The sequence below is a fragment of the Ziziphus jujuba genome, chromosome 11 (genome assembly GCF_031755915.1).
Source record: "Ziziphus jujuba cultivar Dongzao chromosome 11, ASM3175591v1".
Lineage (NCBI taxonomy): Eukaryota > Viridiplantae > Streptophyta > Magnoliopsida > Rosales > Rhamnaceae > Ziziphus > Ziziphus jujuba.
In genome coordinates, this window is record NC_083389.1 from 419,566 (window position 1) to 435,657 (window position 16,092).

Genomic DNA, 16,092 nt, shown 5'->3' on the forward strand with positions numbered 1-16,092 from the left:
TCAAGGATTCCATTTCCTAGTACCATGACCAAAATGAACTCCTCCTCCCATCATCTCTTCCAAATTGATGTTCCAATATCTTCTTGTCATTTCTCCCCACACTTCTTCTGTTTTTCAGTTCTTTGTTGGAAAAAAAAAAAAGAGAAGCTAAAATAGAAATAAATAATTGTTTTCAAGGAACCTTCTTTTCTACCGAAGATTGGCCATTGATACACGATCCAGACCATTAATTTCTTTCTATTCGTTATTATCATTATTTCTATTACCAAATTAAATGACCACAACACAAATAGAAAAGAGGATGAATCTGCTTTTAGGAATCATTAAATACTAAAAACGATTGTTTTGATATATCATATTGTTGGGGTGAGAAGGTTATGACCAAGAGCAAGCTAGCTTGAAGTGTTAGCAACAAGCAAGCTTTTGGTGATGCTCTTGGGAATGGTTGTGTGTGAGTTGTGTTTTTAGGTTTTGATTATGGTGTTTTCTGGTTTTTAGGGTTCCTAAAATGTTCTAAGGTGTTGAAGAAGAGATAAGAAGAAGAGGAACACGTTGGCTTGTGAAAATAAGGCTTGGATGTGTAGCCATTTCATTCATTTTACAATATAAGCTTGAAATTACAACTAGTTCACACATGCCAAGCATGTGAGCTTACAAAATGAGTAAAGTATTTGAAATTTAAAAAGTAAAATGGTCAACACCTAACTTTTCATACACAAAAGAGGTAAAAACCAGCTGCAACATGTCTATTCCAAATATAGTAAAAAGTGGCACATGGTTTGAACTAAGTTCCTATTGTTTAACTAGTTTGGGTAAACAACCAAACTAGCTTCACCTACTTAGTTCCCCTTTGTATCTACTTATAAAACTTGGTTTGAAGCATCCTTGGTCATCAATAAATATTGTTCCAAGAGCTAGGAAAGTTCTGGAACCGGATCATGGGCCAAACAGCTCCAAAACTGGCCCATACTCTGCATACTGGGCCCATCAGATACAGCAATCTGTTTGGAATAGAAAATAGACTTTCCCATGTCATGTTGACCTGAAATTTGAACCATAGTCTTCTATATATGTCTGTAGAAATACCTCAAACTTTCAGCCCAAAAATCCATTTGCAACCTGAGATATAAGATAAATAGTGGAGCTATGTTGCTGGAAATTATGAATCCAACACCATAGGCATTTCAAGCATAACATTCCTACTCTTTTGTGCATAATTTTGCCTATAATTTTGCATACATAACTTAGGCACAAAACATTATCAAAATATACCTTGCATCAATTAAAAACATACAAAAAAATATAAACTCATAAAAGGAAAGGATTTGATACCAAGGTGTGCATGCTAGCCGATGACATGCACCATCAAGTGGCAAAATTGCCACACTTCAACACATATAAATTCTTTGAAATGCAAAAATCAAATAATTCCTTATGGTCCAATAAAATGTCTTTCATTTCCCACTCAAATAAATTCTTCTTTGAATTCGGTCCCAATGGTATCATCCCCCCTAGAACAACGTTCTCTTTCAGACCATTAAACCAATCGATACAACCACGTAGAGCAGCTTTGCTAAAATGCTAGCAGTTTCTTGAAAACTCACTTTGTTCGTTCCACTCGTAACAATCCAATTAGTTCTTTCGGTGAAAAAACATTCGACATTCCATATTTTTAAACCAGCACTTTTGATGTTATTTGACAATAATTTCTATATGTCTATTATGGATCTGGATCCTCGGCCTTGATAAACCTTTTGGATCTTATTAACCAAAGAGATATGAGTTTTCACTATAGTTAGCTTAGCACCAATCAAGAATCCCCAAGGAATTCTAAGAACTCTTGTTATATGTTCGTTCCAGCTCTCAACCCTCTTTTCTAGGTTCATCCATATTGAATCAATCGAACGAACTTCTATTATTAATGAAAAATAAGCCTTTAAATAGGCTTTGAAAGAAACAAAATAAACCCTAAAAACCCTAGGAAAAACCGGCCACACAATGGAGAAGTCTACCTTGGCCGAAACTTTCCTTTTCCTAATCTAATTTGGATTAATGAATTCCTTTATTTTGAATTAGGAATTAATTAATTTACAATGAAAATAATAAAATAATAACTTTCCTAATCTTATTTGTCCAGAAAATAAATAAATAGAAACTAAAAATAATGGTAGTTTCCTAAAACAAAAAGTAGAATAAAATTAGGAAACTAAAATACTAGCTTTTTGACTAATTTGACTTTGACCAATCTTTGACCAAAGTGAGCTCCAAATCAGCTTCTAGATGCTTTTAAGGATGCCAAATAAACTGAATATGAAGGCCCACACGTTGCCCATGCTTGGAAAAATAAGAAAAGGCTAATACAGTAAAATACAGTAAAGCCAGCAAGCAATATAGCAAATTCGGCCAAATTGTTGAAGCTATCCGTACAAGCCCTTTTTGATTGCATTTGAGGCTGCTTTAACTTGATTCCATGACCTATTAGGCATATGTATTGAACCCATAAAGCATTGGAACCATTTCATGCTTCTCGGACTCCAAAAATGTACCAAAACCGTCACCCGGGTCCGTATCGGCTTCCACCACTTGGATGCGTAGAATAGGCTTTGTATCTTCAAGTATGGACAAGCTCTATTGAGATTGATTAACCCCTGTATAAATACTTCCAGGTTGTCCTTAAATCTCTTAATTTGAGCTCTTGTGATTGGCCTAGTCTTCATCCGTGTCGAGTCAGCACCCCAGCGGGTTATCGGTTGAGCGGGCTCGGGCGGAATCACATCATACATTTTCACAAATAAACTGCCCCAGGATAATTATTGTAGCTGTTTGTACACAGTAATTATGATCATAATTATGATGGAGAAAATGCCAATTTAAGTTGAATGGATTCAAAAGGATGTTATTGCATGGAACGAAATTATAAATTCTCCCCGTTTTCATCCATTAAACAATATTTAGGTTCTTGAAAAGTATGTTTTAAATTGTCAAGTTCTAACTATTTAGTTATCGAGATCTGATTATGAGTTTTTAAGAGGTAATTATCAATTTGAGAGGCTGTTCCTAAAGGGCCTAATGAATTCCTAATTGGAGGATCTCTTTTAATTGATTCTTTTATTACATTGTAATATTTTACATCATTGAATGGACCCATTTGAAAACAATTAAATGATGACAAAATTATCAAAGATTGGGATTCTTTACTTCTATTCAACAACGTACAAATAGTTCCTTGATTTTGGTTAAGTGATTGTTGAATCGTTTCCTTGGAATAAATAGAATAAAATGGAATGGTATAGTTTGACCTGTTATCAAAGATCAATCCTGAACCTAACGGATCATTCCTTTTTCTGATATATGAAACATGGGATTTCACTAAGTCGATTCTTAGGAAACCTCGAATCAGACCATTTGTCCTTACTTCAACAAAGGAAGCGTGGGCCTCTTTGATAGAAGAAGTTTTTTTGTCTTGGTCCTAATTCAACACTAAACAAGTCCGAACTAATTGAATGCTTGTGCCAAAAATTCCCCTAATTGGTTTACCGTTTCCATAAAGAATATAATTTGCACCTCTAAGTTCTAGATTATCACTTTCCTGCAATAGGTCCTAAGGAAAGAGTGTTTCTAAATTTATACCGTCTGCTACTTCATATATGATTACGAGTTGAACTAGAACAAAATATTTTTTCTTGGTAGGTGTGATCCATTGGACATAGATCCAATTTTTCAAATTTTTTTATTCCTTACATTTTTTTAACTATTCCTGGCAGTATCAAGATGTCGCTGTGTCAAAATATCTTATCCATCTTTACAAGAAAATGGATATCTCCAGACAAGATTTTAAGTTCAATCTTTTTTTTTTCCCTTCTCCACTCGTACCAATCCACCTACTCGACTTCTTATATTTAAAGTGATTCATGCATCTACTCCAATGATACTATTGTTCCATACCATTATGGAAGAATATTCGGGTAAAATATACACTTCCTCAGGAATGAAAAAAAATTGATCTACTCTTATTTAGTATTTTGGCTTAAATTCTTTGACTCCTTGCTACTCAAGAAAATCCTACTTTTTTTAGGATTGAATATAACCCTATCATCCCGTATTCAGTAATTCCTAAACTTTTTCTTCTGTATTGAGGATCATCAAAATAAGCAAAAATAATATTTCTATGGAAAATACCATTTATCGGTATTTCAATCGAAATAGTAGGATGAGGCATTTGTTCTTTCTCTCTTTTTTTAATCCACTGGGATGGAATAATGAATCTATTTCATCATCCCTTTGCCAATAAAACTAAATCAGAATTCTCGTATAGAATAGAAGAAAATATGAAATTACAATGACCTTTATATAGGATTCAATTAATTTTTTAATAATAAAAAATGATACTTTCTTTTTTACCAGAAAGACCCAAACTAACGAATTTGTGTTTTACTTGGTCATTATTTATTTGATTTCCTAAAAGGCTAGAAAATATTTTTCCTTTGGTAGAAATAAAATGAACATTTGTTTGATCTTGATCTTTGTGGAGTGAAAGGGGGACAACACTGGATCGGCACGAACCTCCTGACAATATCCATGAATGATTTGTTTTCGGTAAGAGATGGGCATTACTATATGTAAATTCTAGTGCATGGTATGCATCGATACTCCAGTGCATTTCTCCCTCTGAGAAAGAATAAATATGTTTTTGAACCATTTCTTTAAAATTTAAAGTGTATTTTCCCGCACGAATTTCAGCAATAGCTTGTTTGGTTTCTACATATTGATCATTTTGGACTAAAATAAAACTTTTTGGTTACATACACGTCTATATAACATAGAAAAGCAGGATGCCCCTGTCGTGTACATGTAGGATGAACCAAATCCTCATTGCCTTTTACTTTATCATTAGAAGGGGCTCATACATGTTCTGTAGTACTCCCTTTGAATACCCTACCGGTATGAAAAGTTCTTAATGTTAGTTAAGTGCCCGGTTCCCCAATAGATTGACCCGCAATAATACCTACATCTTCTCCTAATTTGACCAGGTCGCCATCAGTAGGGCTCCGAACATAACATAATCGGTAGATCAAAGATGTGCTCTTACAAGTAAAGGGAGTTCGGATAGATATTGGTTGTATTTGAAAGGTTATGAATCGATTGACAAGTCCAATCCCAATATCTTGATTTCAGATGGCAATACATAAATGGCCTATATATATATATCGTCTGCTAATACATGACCAATCAATGTTTGGATAAAAATCCTTTCCAACATCATCCTATTGTGAGGACTCACAAAAATACCTTGGATGATGCCATAATCTATTCTACATACAACAATGTGTTGAAGTACTTCAACAAGTCTACGTGTAAGATATCCAGCATTCGATGTTCATATAGCATTATCAACAACTCCTTTACAGACTCCGTAACAAGAAATTATATATTCTGTTAAAGACAGTCCTTCATGTAAATTGCTTTGGATAGGTAAATAAATCATTTGTCCCTGTGGATCTGACACTAACCCTCTCATACCTACTGATTGGTGTACTTGAGATACATTTCCTCTAGCTCCCGAAAAGGATATTATATGGATTGCATTAAAAGATCAATCATCCTAAAATTAGGATTCATTTCTTGTTACAAATAGTCGCTTATCTCAATAGATTGTCATAATATTTCTAACATGTGTACATTCCCATAATGATGGTGTTTTTCCAAAATCAAACCCTGTTGTTCCGCATTTTGGACTAGCCATTCTTGAGAAGGTATTGTTAAGAGATCATCAATTCCTAACAAAATGGATGTAGCAGTGGTTTGTCAAAATCCCTGAGTCTTTACTTGATCCAGGATGTGTGATGAATATGCCATTCTAAAGTGGTCTATTAATCTACTAATAAGCCATTTAATGGCAGTTCCATCTATCACTTTAATGTAAAAGGCCAGATTAGCCCGTTCTGCTATAAGTACCTCCATATTTTGCTAAGTGGGGTTCACCAATGGGTTTGAGTTAATGATTGGAAAACTTCCTTTTTCTAATCTTGATTCGTGTGAAATTCAGGTACTATGGTCTTACTTGAACTGAAGAGACCTAAATTCACACTAGTGTTAGAGAATTACTTAGCTTGGATACCATATTATTGGTATCATATGAGCAGGCTACGCAAAATCCTTGTATAGCTTCTTCGTTTTCTCAATAAAAAGAAATATGACCAATAGTGGTTCGAGTGTATATACAATTTTTTTTTTCTTTTTTTATGCTTCTTATTATTAGATAGGGCCCATAAATCTCATGATAGGTACCCAAAGGTTCATAGTGAACTTCAAGGGGAGCTTCTCTTGAAGTAATAAAGCATTGATCTAGTTGCCACTGGAGCCACAAAGGACTATCTAAATGGATTCTTTTATGCTGATACGCTCCAATTGCATCATAGGAATTACAAAAATGGGGTTCTATTTCTTTCTTATACTTATTAATGTCAATTCTTCCATTTTGATAATTTCTGTGATTCCATGGATTATATCTATTCGCACAAATACCTCGGCGATTCCTACTCGTTAATACATAGAGCCCAATAAGCATATCTTGAGTTGATACTGAAATGGGATCTCCAATAGCTGGTGACGAGAGACTCGTATGAGAAAACTTAAATAAACGAGCTTCTGCTTAAGCCTCCAAAGATAAGGGTACATGAATAGCCATTTAATCCATATCAAAGTCTACATTGAATCCCTTACAAATTAATGGATGTAGACAAATAGCATATCCTTTGACTAAAATGGGTTGGAAGGCCTGTATGCCTAACCTATGTAGAGCGGGTGCCCCTTTCAACAATACGGGATGCCTTTGCATAACTTCCTGAAGTATTTCCCATACAACCGGCTTTTTTTCCTGAATTTTACTCAAAGCAACTCCTATATTCTAAGCCAATTGTTATCTAATTAAACCAGAAATTACAAATATCTGGAAAATTTCTATTACTATTTTGCGAGGCAATCCACATCGATGTAATGAAAGTGAAGGACCTATGACAATGACAGAGTGCCCCAAATAATCAACACATTTGCCAAGCAGAGTCTCACTAAATCTTACTTCTTTGCCTTGAATTACAAATGAAAATGACTTGTAAGCCTTATTATGATCGTCCCTCATTTGTTGTTCACGGATTCCATTATCAAGAAGTGTATCCATGGCTTTTTGTACTAATTTCTCCTGACACATTACTAATTCCCCTGGCGTAGATCTACTTGTCGTTAATAGATTGATAAGAGTATTGTTTGAATAGATAACTCTTCTATAGAGTTCATTAATATCTGAGCTCATTAGTTCACCTTATCCATCTAAATAATAGGTCTCAACTCGGGAGGAAGAACTTGTAATAGACATAAAACCATCCACTCGGGTTCTATGTATTGTTCGAATAAAATTCTTAGCCAATTCTATCTGTCTAACAAAAAAATCTCTTATTCTTCCAACTTTTTAATCTTCTCATTCATTACCTATGGGGCCTTCTTCCCCTAATTCTTTCCATTCTACCAACGAATAATCTATAATAATTCACAAATTTAGATCAGCTAATTATTTTTGGATAGCACTTGCTCCAGTAGAAATTTCTTGATTTTGAAATGTCTCAAAGCCTTAGGTATTAAAAAAAAGTGGGATGTTGTATTTCAACAATTGGATCTCATATTCGAATGAACCTCATAATCGTAAGAAAATGGGTTTTCCAGTTATGGGCCTAGCAAAAGAAAATTTTGGATAGGGTCCTATGGAATCTCCCCCCCTCAAAATCGAACGTGAAAGTTTCCGCTCATTCTGCTCAAGTAGTTACACCAAAAAAGACAGAGAAAAGAAAGAGATTTCATTTCCACTTTCAAATTCTATAAAAACCCCAAAAAACCTACTTTGCCTCGATGGTTATTTCATGATATCCTTAAAGCCTATATGCGATGGATAGACTCCTACAATCATGACATATTTTCTTATTTTGCTCATTTCGACAGAATTTCTTTCTTTTAGAAATAAAGGAAAAGGTTAATTCCACAAAAGAAGTCTTTTTTTTCACGATGTACAAATATCTATTTATTTGTTGCTGAATCAACCATAGACCAATTCGTTTTTTACTTCGGAGAATTGAACACACCCATAATTTTGAGTTTCATGTTACTCCTACCAAGAGACATGTCAGATCTAGGGTATCCTAATTCGATTGAATGGGATAACAGTTTCTCATTATGAATTTGTAAACATATAATTTTGATAAAATCACACATTGCAATATACTAGGACTTCTAATTCCTTAAAAGGCTTATCTAAAAGATTCGCAATATAACTAGGAAGACATTTTAAATACCACACATGGGTTATTAGGCATGCTAGTTTGATGTAACCCATTTGATATCTTCATATCTGAGAATCAACAAATCCAACTCTGCATTGTTCACAGAAGTTTGGTTCTACTTTTTCATCTCCTATTACTTGATAATTTCCACAAGCATAAATCCCACTTTTTATATGCCCAAAAATTCTTTCACAAAATAATCCATCTTTTTTCGGTTTATTAGTTTTGTATTGAAAAGTGTAGGATTTTGTCACCTTTCCAATTATCTTTCCATTAGGTAGGATTTTTTTGGCCTAAGCACTTATTTGTTGAGGATAAACTGATCCGATTCGAAGTTGTTGATGTTTATACCGATCGATCATAGAAGAAAAATTCTAACTCATTCTGATTTAGCATCCTTCCTATTAATCTGGAAGTTTTTCTCAGACACAAGGGAATGATTCAATTCCAGAGCCAAAGATCGTAATTCCTGAACGCACAATCAAAAAGATTCTAGAGCATCCTCTAGTTTAGTTATTATTCCTCCAATGATTGTTGTACTTCCTGGCGAGCTCTAATATGATCAGATTTATAAGTAAGCATCTCTTGTAAAATATGAGCAATACCAAATCCCTCCAGAGACCAAACTTCCATTTCTCATATTCGTTCCCCCCCCCCCCCCCCCCCCGCTTGGCCCTTCCTCTAAATGGTTGTTGTGTAACAAGTGCATAATGTCCGCTAGAACTTCCATGCATTTAATCATCAACTTGATGAATTAATTTCAAGATATAAAGCTTTCCTATTATAAGAGGTTATTCAAAAGGATCCCCCATTCTTCCATAAAATATTATGCTTTTTCCTGGATACTCAGGTTCAAATACCCATGGATTCGTTGTTTACTTACTGGCTTCGTATAATTTAGAAAATACTAGTTTTCTTAAAGCCTCTAGTTCATATCTCTCATTAAAACGTGCTATTCGATAATGTCTATCTAGCAGACTTCCCGCCAACCCGAGAGAGCATTCAATATATGGCCTACATTCATTCATGTGGGGTACTCCTAATAGGTTGAAGACCATATCAATAGGTCTTCCATCTTGCGAATAAGGCATATCTTGTCTAAGTAAAACTTTTGAAATGGTACCCTTATTTCCATGTCTTCCAACTACTTTATCCCCCACTTTAATTTCACGCTTTTGTGAAATGTATACACGAATCTTTTATGGATTATAACTAGAGCCCTTTTTTTCTGAATTCATTTCACATCAATAACTCGGCCTCTACTACTGATAGGTAACTTTAGACAAGTTTCCTTTGAAGTGGATACCTAAATGCTGAGGATGGCTTGTAATAATCTATCTTCCGGAGCATACAATGATTCTTTTGCCATCTGGGGCGTTAATTTACCTACTAAAATATCACCCATATCCACCCAAGACCCTAACATCACAATTCCTTTTTTGTCTAAATTTCGGAGTAAATGGGCTTCTAGATGCGGTATTTCATTAGTGATTCTTTAAGGACCGTGACTTGTTACATGAGTCTGAATTTCATATTTCCATATGTGAAAAGAAGCATAAATATCCTCATATACCAGATGCTCATTAATGAGCATCGCATCCTCAGATTTGTAACCTTCCCATGGCATATAAGCTACTAATATGTTTCTTCCCAAAGTGAGTTCATCGCCAACTATAGCAGTATCATTCGCTAAAATCTAACCCTTTTAATACGTTTACCTCGTGCAACTTGGGTTTTTTTATGCATACAAATATTTTTGTTCGAACTTTTATATATTACTAATGGAATTCTTAGAGTATCCCCATTGCTTGATAAAAGGATCTTGTCAATATTGATATAAATTATCTTTCCCTCGTGTTTGGCTACAGTGAGAACCTTAGGATATGGAGCTATTTGGCGTTCCAACCCAGTTCCAATAATGCACTTTTCCGATCGAGAAAGAGGAATTGCTTGACGTTGCATATTAGAACTCATTAAAGCTAGATTTGCATCATTATGCTTGATAAAAGGAATGAAGGAAGCTCTAATAGAAATATATTGGAAGGGAAAAATACTTCGGAGATGAACCTCTTCCCATTCAATAGTCAGAAATTATTAACGGTATCAAGCTGGAACAACCTGTGCTTCCTGAATACCTTGATTCAATGCCAAAGAATTCCTTGCCACTACCATATAGTATTCATCTCTACTTAGTGATAAATAAAGCATCCGTATTTTTTTTTATCTCTTAGAGATTTCATAAAATGGGCTTTCTAAAAACCCCTAATGACCACACCTCGCATAAATTGCTAAGAAGCCAATAAGTCAAATATTGATTCCTTCAAACATGTCAATAGGGACAATGCGTTGATAGTGACTAGGATGGATATCTCCTATCCAAAAACTGGCAGTTCACCCTGTCAATCCTGTAGGGCTAGATAACTCAATTTTCTACCATGAACTATTTATGTGAATGGATTAGTTTGATCGAAAACTTGAAATAACGGGTTTAATCCAAAAAAAGATTCATAAGTATTTGTTAATGGAGTTGAAGTTAGCAAATTTCGAGGAGTCGGTATCAATTTGTGCCTAACTGCTCCACATATAGTTCCTCTAACCATATTTTCTAAACGAACCAAGGCCAATCCAAATCAATCCAATCCAAATGATTCATATCATCAAGCGTACCCATTCCGAATTTCATTCCAATCAAATGATCCGCAGTGACTAATATATCTCGCGGTAATAAAAATGTATTGTTCTGCGGTATATCAAGATTTAGTCTACGGTTCATATTTTGTCGACCAATCATTCCTAACTCACATATTTGTTGAAAGAATTTCTTTTATAACTCCATACATAAGGATTCAGAAAATACCGGATCTCCATCTACACAAGTAAATTGTTGACAAAACTCCAAAATGACATTTTCTTTTGACTTAATTTTTTTTTCTCCTTCTCATTCAAGAAAGACAAGAAAATTTCAGGGTAACAAACATTCTCTAGAATTCCTCTTAGACTCAAACCCATATCTGATGATAGAACTATAATAGATATTTTCTCTTTCTTACTCACACAAGCCCATATCCTTGCTTTTCTATCAATTTCCATTTCTAATCTTGCTCCTCAATCTGATATTATGGTGCTAGTATAGACCGAAATTCTGCTATTGTCCAATTCTGACCGGTAATAGATATCAGGGCTTTGTAATGTTTGATTGATCACAATTTTGTATATGCCATTTACTATAGAAGTTCCTAAGGAATTCATTAGAGGAATGTTTCCAATAAAAATTGTTTGTTCTTGCATATCCCTACTAGTTTTCCAAATTAATCCCGCAAATATATATAATTAAGAAGAATACGTGAGTGATTCATATACAGCATCTTTTTCTTTTATCAACAGTTCTACCAATTGATATGTTTCCACAAATAATTGAAATTCAATTTCTTGATCTGTATCTTCAATTTTTTGAAACTTATAAAATTCTTCTGTTAAGCCCCGATCAATGAATTTACAAAACCCTTCAAATTGTATTTGGTTAAATCCAGGTATTGTGGACATTTCCTTAGTTCTACCTCCAAGCATTTTTTTATTTCTCATTTATAGAAAAAAAAATCCCATTATTTGCTCATTCTTCATCAAATCATATGGATAAATGTAGCAATGATGGAATTGATATTCTGTTTACTAAACCACATGAAATTTGACCTAACTCCATATAATATATGGAATATATGAAATACGTATGAAGGAGGGATAACGAGAATTTTATACTCAAATTGTAATTTGCAACAGATATAAATGAAATTGATAATTCCACTTTTTCTTATGGAGTTTTACCTATTTTTTTAATCGAATTTGTAGAATAGGATTGAAATGTGTAAAAAAGATGATATTTATTAAACACGTGTGGATATAAACAGAACTATCTATCTGCACTCTCCCTCTTTTTTTTATTATATTGTTTTGCTGGGGACAGAAAGAACCTATCATGCTTTATCAAATTTTCGACTTTCAATATTCGATCTATTCGCTGGTAAATTGTAAAAATTGAATTGAAGAATGATAATTTCCTTAAAATTTCCTAAAATTACCTATAGGCATCATATACAGATAAGATACTCGATTTATCTATTTAAAAAATTTATGTTATAGGGTTTACATATACCCCTAATTGTCGTTATAATTGAAACTGAGAAGCGTTTTTTTTTTTATTGAAAAGAAAAAGATTAGTTACGTCTCAATTTGGATTTTCTTAGATCATTAGGGAAATAAAATTTTGGATTCAAATTCAAAAACTATTCATGAATTGACAGTCAATAGTTAACGGTTCATAATTGTCTTGAATTTTTGCTTTTGTCACTGAAAATCCACATCCACATTTGGTTTTTCACTCGAAAAGGGAACGGAATGTTTTCATATATTTTGTATCATTTTGGTGGTATGGCTGAGTGGTAAGGTGGGGGACTGCAAATCCTTTTTCCCCAATTCAAATCCCGGTGTCGCCTGATCAACAAAAGAATCAACATACCTTATTTTGGTTTGCTGATAAAACTTACCTATTTTTTTTTTCCAACAGAAGCAAGCGGAGGAAAAAGACTTTTGGTATTTGCTTGATTCTAAGCATCTGAAGGTTTTTTTCATTCTTTAAAATGCTGCAAATACTTGCGTCTAATATTTAAGGAAATATTATAGTATTGAAAAAGAACTAGTAAATATTGATATGATAGCCCTTCCACTACTAATGCAGTGTCTATTGACTGGATCTTGAATTAGATTGGATAGCCGAACGGGGGAATCTATTGAAATTATTAGTTGCGGAAAAGGCTGAAGATACTTTGTATACATACTCATGAAAGTCTTTGAGTACTCCGGGATTCATTCAATATTAATTAGATTGAATGGATAATTGGCTTTAACTTATTTATATATGTATTTATTATATATATATTTATTTGAATATATTATGTATTTATTTATGTATTTATTATAATATATGAAGAATATATAAATATTTTTCCATATTTTACTTATATTGAACATCTAATTTCTATTTATAATATAAATTTATAACTAGTAATTATAAATAAAATACAAAAAGAAATTCTTACTCTAATCTTTGATATTTTATTTTATCCATACCCTTTTTTCCTTCATTGGTTTTTTTTCTTTCTTTCAATGGATATTGGGATTCATATTAAAAATAATCCAAAATACAGGAATTAGAATCGTACGAATAAGAGTTGTCTTTCGATTACTTTCGATTATTAATTGGAATAAACACAAATTAAATAGAACTAGATGAAGAAATAGAATTGGGACATGACACTATGTAATTTATATTTGGAATTGATATCTATATATATATATGAAGATAATAATACAGATTGATATATATTAAATTAACCTATATCTTCAGGCAATAAACTTTATTCAGTACAATGACAATACTAGATTGTATGGTAGAAAGAAAAATATGAATCCTTCTTTCTACCATACTATCATCTCTCATAGAATGCTACTTATCCTATTTTGTTCATTTCATTCATTTAATACATGAAATTGGAATCTTTTTCGTTTTATTTATTTTCTTCAATCATTGATAAGAACTAAAAAGTCAAGTTTAATTCAAATTAATTGCTCTGACTTACTGTTTTTACATATATTATAAGTAAAAAAGAAGTAGGAACAAGATGAACAATGCAGTAGCAATAAATGCAAAAATATTGACTTCCATAATTTCATCGTTTCATTTTCTTTAATTAGCAATAACTCAGGATTTAATCCCATAGAGATGATAAATCTTTCGTTTGTAAATTCAATGGGATGAATTATGTCTCGATGTAATCGAGTCAGATCAATATCATAAATAAGAATATTTGGGCTATCAAATCGATTCATCATAAAAAAATTGAATAGTATAACATAGGAAGATCTTTTATCCATACCGACTTTAAAGGTTGATTCTTGATCCAATTAGAAATTCCTTATATTAATTTAAATTTTGATTTATCATTCTTTTTCGTTCTTTTTTTCTATAACTTACCACCTTCCTTGTACAATCATCTGATGAAGTATCATCTAACCGCCTTTACATTTACCTTACCATTGATTTTAACCAAACCTAAACAAACAATCGAAATGAAAAAAATGAGGAATCCGGTTGCAAATGAAATTTGATTATTTATATTCCCTTTCACACAAAAATGGAGAGACGAATTGATGTATTTTTGTTATTTTATTGGATTTAGATCCATCAGGACTAATAGGGCTCGAACCCGCAGCTTTCGCCTTGACAGGGTGGTGCTCTAACCAATTGAACTACAATCCCAAGGAAATAACGTAATAAAATAAAGTGTACAGTATATCTGTTATTAATGATTTCATTCAAACACTTTCAATTTAGATTTTCAATTAGAATTGTCATGTTGGAACAGAGAAGTGAGTGATATATTTCTATCCATACGGATATGGGCTTTAGGGAAAGCGGCGTGGATTACTAATAATCTTTTTGTTATTTCCAAATCAATTGGATAATCAATCTTTCAATGGAAAAGTTTGTTTTTCTTTATTTTACTATTGTCCTTAACCTTCACACTTACCGATCCTGATATGAATCTAGATCATTAGAAAATTCAAAATTTGTTGGAAAAAAAATAAATTAAATAGAGTAACTAAATAGTGGCAGAGATATATAAAAAACTTTTACTATTTTGCTATTGGGATCGAGCATTTGATAAAAACAACAAATGGGTTATATCATGGTAGATTGGCGAATTATTGGGCATAGCTGGATTTGAATTAGCGTAGACATATTGCCAACGAATTTACAGTTCGTCCCCTTTAACTGCTCGACCCAGGACAGGAAGAAGCAATTTCATGCTTATTGATAGTCCACGATCAACTTCCTTTCATAGTACTTACCCCCAGGAGAAGTATAATTCCCACTACCTCCTTGCAAGAAAGATGTCCTGAACCACTAGATGATGGGGGCATACTTGCCCGACCGCCACTATACTATGCCCATAGTATGAATAGTTTTTTGAAATTGTCAATATACAATATAATAGAATGGGAATGGTATGACTTAATATAAAGGATAGCACTTTCCAGTGAGTAATTGGTCTACTAGAAAGGGGAATTAAACCCATTCTTACGCTTTCATTCGATGATTTACTCATTATTAAGATCAGGCGGGCATATTTCTACCTCACACTAAGATAGGGAATTCAAATAAAAAAAATGATAAGTTATTGATTTTTTTTCTCTAAATTTTTTTTCGTTCAGAGGACAAGTCGAATTTCTTTATCAATGATTGCTTCTATAAAATATTTCAAAGCTATGATAAATTGGTAGGTATATGTATCATTCAAATGAATTTTGCTATAATGGAAAATAATGGAAAGAAATTAGGTTTGGCCATTCTAAAAAATAATTCATTGCATTGATATTTATCAAATCCAATATCAATAGACCTTTTTTTTACCTACACTTACTAGTATATTCTATACTCACTAGGTAAATCAAATTTCAGCCCAAAAATCCATAGTCTTATATATATTTCTGTAGACATTCCTCAAAATTTCAGCCCAAAAATCCATTTGCAACCTGAGATATAAGATAAAGAGTGGAAACATGTTGCTGGAAATTATGAATCCAGCAGCATAGGCATTTCAAGCATAACATTCCTACTCTTTTGTGCATAATTGCCTATACTTTTGCATACATAACTTAGGCACAAAACATTATCAAAATATATCTTACATCAATTAAAAACATACAA

General features: G+C 32.9%; 1 pseudogene; it reads right to left on the reverse strand.

Annotated features, from left to right (window-relative positions):
• Positions 1–6,652: 6,652 nt before the first annotated feature.
• LOC132799878 (DNA-directed RNA polymerase subunit beta'-like) lies at positions 6,653–7,177 on the reverse strand (annotated as a pseudogene).
• Between the last annotated feature and the right edge of the window lie 8,915 nt (positions 7,178–16,092).